This window comes from Jaculus jaculus, chromosome 4 (genome assembly GCF_020740685.1).
Source record: "Jaculus jaculus isolate mJacJac1 chromosome 4, mJacJac1.mat.Y.cur, whole genome shotgun sequence".
In the NCBI taxonomy this organism is placed as follows: Eukaryota; Metazoa; Chordata; class Mammalia; order Rodentia; family Dipodidae; genus Jaculus; species Jaculus jaculus.
Window position 1 is genome coordinate 132,401,687 of NC_059105.1, and position 7,952 is coordinate 132,409,638.

Below are 7,952 nucleotides of genomic sequence, written 5' to 3' on the forward strand. Positions count from 1 at the left end.
CACTTGCCTGCGAAGCCAAAGGACCTAGGTTCAATTCCCCAGTACCCACATAAGCCAGATGCACATGGTGGTGCATGCATATGGAGTTCAATGCAGTGGCTGGAGGCCATAGCATGCACATTCTCTTATACTCTCTAATAAATTAAAATATCTTATTTGCAAGCAGAGGAAAAGAGAACTAGAGAGAGGAAGTGTGTGACCAGGGCCTCAGGCCTCTTGCCACTGCTTGTCTCTGGCACTGTAAGTGAACCTCAGACATATTTGTCACTTTGTACATCTAGCTTTATATAGATACTGGGGAATCAAACCCAGGCCATCAGGCTTTGCAAGCAAGCAAGTACCTTTAACCACTGAGTCATCTCCCCAGCCCATTTACATGGTTAAGCTTTTCCATGTGTACTTAAACTTCTTAAAAGTTTCACTGAGGCAGGGCATAGCACACGCCTTTAATTCTAGCACTCAGGAGGCAGAGATAGAAGGATGGCTGTGAGTTCAAGGCCACCCTGAGACTACATAGTGAATTCCAGGTCAGCCTGGACTAGAGTGAAACCCTACCCCGGGTGGGCAAGGTGGGGGGAGGAGTTTCACAGAGTATGTCAGTCTAGAATTTCACACATATTTAAGAATTAAATTTGGTTTGGGGCTGAGGTAGGAAGACCACAAGTTCAAGGCCAGCCATGAGCTACTTAACAAAACTCTTTTTTAAGGGGCTGGAGAGATGCCTCAGTGGGTAAAAGTACATGTTGTATACTAGCATGAGGACCTGAATTTGAACTGATAGCCAGCACCTACATTAAAAGCTGAACATCAGGACTGGAGAGATGGCTTAATGGTTAAGGCACTTGCCTGTGAAGCCTAAGGATCCAGGTTCAATTCTCCAGGTCCCATGTAAGCCAGATACACACGGCAGCGCATGCATCTGGAGTTCGTTTGCAGTGGCTAGAGGCCCTGGCACACCCATTCTCTCTCTGTCTCCCTCTCTCTATCTAATAAATACATAAAAATCTTTAAAAAAAAAAAAAAAGCTGAGCTGGAGAGATGGCTTAGTGGTTAAGCACTTGCCTGTGAAGCCTGAGGACCCCAGTTTGAGGCTTGATTCCCCACAATAGCCAGATGCACAAAGGAGCGCACGTGTCTGTCGTGTGCAGTGGCTGGAGGCCCTGGTGCACCCATTCTTTCTATCTTGCCTCTTTCTCTGTTGCTCTCAAATAAATTTAAAAAAAATTTTTTTTTTAAAGCTGAACATCACCTTGGATCCCTGAAGGGGGTACAGGAAGCAGGGTGGCTGGGGCTCACTGGTAAAGCAGTCTTAACGAAAAAGTGGCAAAGGGTCCAGGTTCAGTGAGAAACCTTGTCTAAAGGAAATATGACAGAAGTGTGATAGAGGAGGACACCCGACATCTAACTCTGGCCTCCACGTGCATGCAGAGTGGTAGCCCACACCTGTAATCCCAGCAGTGTGGAGGCAGCGACAGACTGATGAGCTCCAGGCCAGTGAGGCCCTGTCCCAAGAGGTAGACTGCATACCTGAAGTATGATACCTGAGATTGTCCTCTGGTCTCCCTACACACATGAACACTCATGCACATGTATGTACAGCACAGCAATACTTAACAAAAACCTTATTTTAGCCAGGCGTGGTGGTGTACATCTTTAATCCCAGCACTCGGGAAGCAGAGGTAGAAGGATGGCTGTGAGTTCAAGGCCACCCTGAGACTACATAGTAAATTCCAGGTCAGCCTGAGCTAGAGTGAGACCCTGCCATGAAAAAAAAAAATTAGTACTGCCTTGAAATAACATTTCATTCTGTGTGTGTGTGTGTGTGTGTGTGTGTGTTTATTTTATCCAGAAGTCTAAACCTTGATGTGTATAGTATGTATGCATTTTATACGTATGCAGGTGCATGTGTAGATGTGTGTGTGTACATGCATGTGTATAGAGGTCAATGACAAGTGCCTGCCTCAATCATTCTTTTTTTAAATGTTTTTTTTTTGGATGTTCAACTTTTCTTTTTAATTTTTTATATATTATTCTTATATTTGAGAGAGAAAGAGGCAAATAAAGAATGAGCACATCAGGGCCTTCAGCTGCTACAACCTCCAGAAGCATGCATCACCTTGCGCATCTGGCTTGCATGGGTCCTGGGTAATTGAACCTGGCTCCTTTAGCTTTGCAGGCAAGTGTCTTAACATTATAAGCCATTACTCCAGCCCCTCAAGCATTCTTTTAAAAAAAATAAATAAATTATTTATTTATTTGAGAGCCACAGACAGAGAGAGAAAGAGGCAGATAGAGAGAATGGGCACGCCAGGGTCTCCAGCCACTACAAATGGAACTCCAGACACCTATGCCCCTTGTGCATCTGGCTAACTTGGGTCCTAGGGGATAGAGCCTCGAACTGGGGTCCTTAGGCAAGCACTTAACCACTAAGCCATCTCTCCAACCCCCCTCAATCATTCATAACCTTTTCCTTTCTTTTTTTTTTTTTTTTTTTTGGTTTTTTCGAGGTAGGGTCTTACTCTAGCTCAGGCTGACCTGGAATTCACTATGTAGCCTTAGAGTGGCCTTGACCTCACAGTGATCCTCCTACCCCTGCCTCCCCAGTGCTAGGATTAAAGGTGTGTGCCACCAAGCCCGACCTCTTAACCTTTTTTATCTTTTTAATTTTTATGAGACAGTGTCCCTCACTGAGCCTGAAGTTCACTCCAACAAACACCAGGGCTCCTCCTGTCTCTGCCTGCACAGAGGGGACTGCAATGCATTTGCCATCACCCCAGCCTTTACATGAGTGCTGGGGCTCAGAACTCAGGTCCTCATGCTTATGTGGCAACCTTTTACCAACTGAGTCATCTCCCAAGCCCTAAACTATAGTCATTTACTCATAAATCATATAGGGATCTTATGTCCTGTGTGTTGTATACTAAAAAATATCAAAAGTTAAACTTCGCAGAAAGCCAAGCACTGCATGCTGTCCCTCATATGTGGATCATAGCGACAGATGATTGGGCTTCTGCATGAGAAGGAAAAAACTCAGTAGCAGAGGCCAGTAAGTTAAAAAGGAGATATAAAGGGAAGGGAGGAGGGGGTGGAGTTTTTTTGTTTGTTTAAGGCAGGGTTTTGTAGCCCAAACTGGCCTTGTGATCAATTCTACCTCAGCCTCCAGAGTACTAGGATTACAAGCATGAGCCACGGGCTGGAGAGATGGCTTACCAGTTAATGTGCTTGCCTGCAAAGCCTAAGAACTCATGGTCAAATCTCCACATCCCAGCTGGGCATGGTGGTTAATCCCAGCACTGGGGAGGCAGAGGTAGGAGGATCACCATCAGTTCGAGGCCACCCTGAGACTACATAGTGAATTCCAGGTCAGCCTGAACTAGAGTGAACCTGCCACCCCCCCAAAAAAACAATCTCCAGGTCCCACATAAGCCAGATGCAGTGATGCATGCACACAATGTCACATATGCACACAAGGGGCCGTATATGTCTGGCGTTTGCTCACAGCAACTGAAGGCCCTGGTGCACCCATTCATTCTCTCCCCACTCCCTCCCCCCTTCTCTCTCTCTCTCTCTCTCTCTCTCTCTGCCTCTTTCTCTCAAAAAAAAAAAAAAAAAGTGTGAGCCACTCTCTCTAAGTGCTTTGTTAAGGAACTTGGGTGCTCACTGTTGGATCAGTCATTGTTCATTATTAATGAGAGTTTTTTGTTGTTGTTGTTTTTCAAAGCAGTGTGTCACTCTATCCCAGGTTGACCTAGAATTCACTCTATAGTTTCAGGGTGGCCCTGAACTCATGGTGATCATCCTACCTCAGCCTCTCAAGTACTGGGATTAAAAGCATGAGCCACCATCCTGGCCCCAATTTCATTTTGTGCTCCCTATTAAAAGCATGCACCACCACACCCAGTTAAAAAAAAGTATTTAAATAAAATAATATTTAAAAGGACATAGATAACAACAAAACCCTTACATATTACAGTTTTTAAAGGAAACAGAGCCAAGATATTGAAGATGACTTGGAAGGACAAATGTTAAGCACAGTAGGGAATAGGGAGCACAAAATGAAATTGGGGCCAGGATGGTGGCTCATGCTTTTAATCCCAGCACTTGAGAGGCTGAGGTAGGAGGATCACCATGAGTTTGAGGCCACCCTGAGACTCAATAGTGAATTCCAGGTCATCCTGGACTAGAGTAAAACCCTACCTCGAAAAAATAAAATATTAAAAAATACTTTTTATTTTTGAGAGAGAGAAAATGGGCACACCAGGGCCTTTCAGCCACTATGGACAAACTCCAGACGTGTGTGCCCCCTGCGTGCATGTGCAACATTGCACGCTTGTGTCACTTTGCATCCGGCTACATGGGACCTGGAGATTTGAATATGTGTTCTTAGGTTTCTCAGGCAAACACCTTAGCCACTAAGCCATCTCTCCAGCCCTATATAATATTTTTATTTGTTTACTTGAAGAGAGGGAGAATGGGTCAGGACGTTTTGGCCACTGCAAATGAACTTCGGATGCATGCACCACTTTGTGCATATGGTTTACATGGGTACTGGAGAACTGAACCTGAGCTGGCAGGCTTTGCAAGCAAGCACCTCCCACCACTGAGCCATCTCCCCAGCCCTCATCTTATTTTTATAACTTACTTTATTGACAATTTTTGTACATGGATATATTTTGCTTTTAATCATATTTATCTCCCATTACCTTCCCTGTCCCCCTCCCACTGAACCCCTTCTTCCCATTTCCCTCTTCCACATTTTTGGGAGGGTTATCTGCTGACTTTAGTGAGAGTTGCTTGTATGCGTAGGGGCAGGAGCAGAGCCAAAGCATGGATAATTTTTTCTCTTTCTTTTTCTTGTTTTTTCAAGGTAGGGTCTCTCTTTGGCTCTGAAATTCACTATATAGTCTTGAACTCGCAGTGATCCTCCTACCTCTGCCTCCTGAATACTGGAATTAAAGGCATGCACCCAGCTGAGCATGGACAATTTACCAGTGAAGAAAATTCTCCCCTTGCCCCAGCAACCACTAACTGCTGATAATTCCTCAAAGGTATCTTGAGTTTTAAAGGCAATTTTTTTGTTATTGTTTTATTTTGTTTTTGGTGTGTGTAGTATGTGTGGTGTGGGTATGTACATGTGATATATGCATGTGTGTGTACAGATGCATGTGTCCATGTACATGTGTGCTGAGACCAGAGGATGTTGGGTGTCCTCTATCCTCTTCCAGCTATTTACCTGAAGTAGTATCTCACTGAATCTGAAGCTTGCTGGGTTTTGTTTTGTAGGGCTTGCTGTTTTTCCCCCCGTTATGCCCACCTTTGTATGTGGGTGCTAGGGATTGAATTCAGGTCCTTGTGTTTCACAGCAAGTGCTTTTACCTACTGAGCTATGTCCTAGCTCCAGTTTTATTTACTTATTGGTGTGTGTGTGTGTGTGTTCATATGCATGTCGGGCATGCACATGACATAGCACATGTACAGAAATTCGAAGACAACTTTCCAGAGTCGATCCTTACCTCCCAACTGTTGGAGACAGGATCTCTCATTCTTTTTTTTAATTTTTAAATTTTTATTAACATTTTCCATGATTATAAAAAAAAATCCAATGGTAATTCCCCCCCTCCCCCCTGACACTTTCCCCTTTGAAATTCCATTCTCCATCATATTACCTCCCCATCTCAATCATTGTACTTACATATATACAATATCAACCTATTAAGTATCCTCCTCCCTTCCTTTCCCTTCCCTTTATGTCTCCTTTTCAACTTACTGGCCTCTGCTACTAAGTATTTTCACTCTCACACAGAAGCCCAATCATCTGTAGCTAGGATCCACATATGAGAGAGAACATGTGGCTCTTGGCTTTCTGGGCCTGGGTTAGCTCACTTAGTATAATCCTTTCCAGGTCCATCCATTTTTCTGCAAATTTCATAACTTCATTTTTCTTTACCACCAAGTAGAACTCCATTGTATAAATGTGCCACATCTTCATTATCCACTCATCAGCTGAGGGACATCTAGGCTGGTTCCATTTCCCAGCTATTATAAATTGAGCAGTAATAAACATGGTTGAGCACGTACTTCTAAGGAAATGAGATGAGTCCTTCAGATATATGCTTAGGAGTGCTATAGCTGGGTCATATGGTAGATCAATCTTTAGCTGTTTTAGGAACTTCCACACTGCTTTCCACAATGGCTGGACCAGATTGCATTCCCACCAGCAGTGTAGAAGGGTTCCTCTTTTTCCACATCCCCGCCAACATTTATGATCATTTGTTTTCATGATGGTGGCCAATCTGACAGGAGTGAGATGGAATCTCAATGTAGTTTTAATCTGCATTTCCCTGATGACTAGTGATGTAGAACATTTTTTTAGATGCTTATATGCCATTCGTATTTCTTCCTTTGAGAATGCTCTATTTAGCTCCATAGCCCATTTTTTGATTGGCTTGTTTGATTCCTTATTATGTAATTTTTGAGTTCTTTGTATATCCTAGATATTAATCCTCTATCAAATATATAGCTGGCGAAGATTTTTTCCCATTCTGTAGGTTGCCTCTTTGCTTTTTTCACTGTGTCCTTTGCGGTGCAAAATCTTTGTAATTTCATGAGGTCCCAGTGATTAATCTGTGGTTTTATTGCCTGAGCAATTGGGGTTGTATTCAGAAAGTCTTTGCCAAGACCAATATGTTGAAGGGTTTCCCCTACTTTTTCCTCTAGCAGTTACAGAGTTTCAGGTGATCTCTCATTCTTGTTCACTGTTGTGCTTATCTATGAGCTTCTGGAAAATTCTGTCCACCTCCCATATTACCAGCAGGGATAGTGCTTGAACTCACTGTGATCCTCCTACCTCTGCCTGAGATTAAATGTGTACCCACAACTCCTGGTTTATTGCTGTTTTTGAAATCAAAATTAGATCACAACCCTCCTCTGCTAAAAACCCTCCAATGGCTTGTTATTTGGCTCAGTAGAAATTCAAATTCCTGCCAGGCATGGTGGCGCATGCCTTTAATCCCAGCACTCAGGAGGCAGAGGTAGGAGGATCACTGAGAGTTCGAAGACAGCCTGGGACTACATAGTGAATTCCAGGACAGCCCAAGCTAGAGTGAGATCTACCTCAAAAAAATAAAAAAATTCAAATTCCTTTCAGCACTCTATAATATGTCATGCCAAATTACCCATCCTATTCCTAACTACTGTTCTCTTCCCAGAAGTCACACTGGCCTCCTTGCTATTATTGCATATCACAGCATGCTTCCACCTTAGGACCTTGGCAGAATTTTTCTTAATCTTAAGCACTCTATTCGAGATATCCTTACAACTTCTTTTACACCTTTCTGGTCACTCACTGATCCAGAGTCATGTTTTAAAATTTTTTTTTGGTTTATTTTTATTTATTTATTTGAGAGAGAAAGAGAAAGAAAGAGGCAGATAGAGAGAAAGAGAGATAGAAAGAGAGGAGAGTCAGAGAATGGGCACACCAGGGCCTCCAGCCACTGCAAACAAATTCCAGACGCATGTGCCCTCTTATACATCTGGCTAATGTGGGTCCTGGGGAATTGATCCTCAAACCGGGGTCCTTAGGCTTCACAGGCAAGCACTTAACTACTAAGCCATCTCTCCAGTCCTAGAGTCATGTTTTAAATTGCACCCCTCTGGTCTCTCATCTCATCTCCTTATCCTTTTTTTTTTTTTTTTTTTTTGTCTCCTTATACTTTTCTTCCTTTGTAGCATTGATTGTGGCATCCCCAGCATTTACAGCAATACCTACCTGTCATATATTAACCTCTCATTATATAATGAAAAGAAGGGATTAATTTAAAAGTAGTTATCTTTTCCTAATGCTGTCGTTAAGGCCAAATTGTTCCATTCTGAAAAGAACATAGAGCTGTCATTACAAAACTAACAACCAATATTAATAATAAATGACATCAGTGCAGTGTAAAATGGTGATT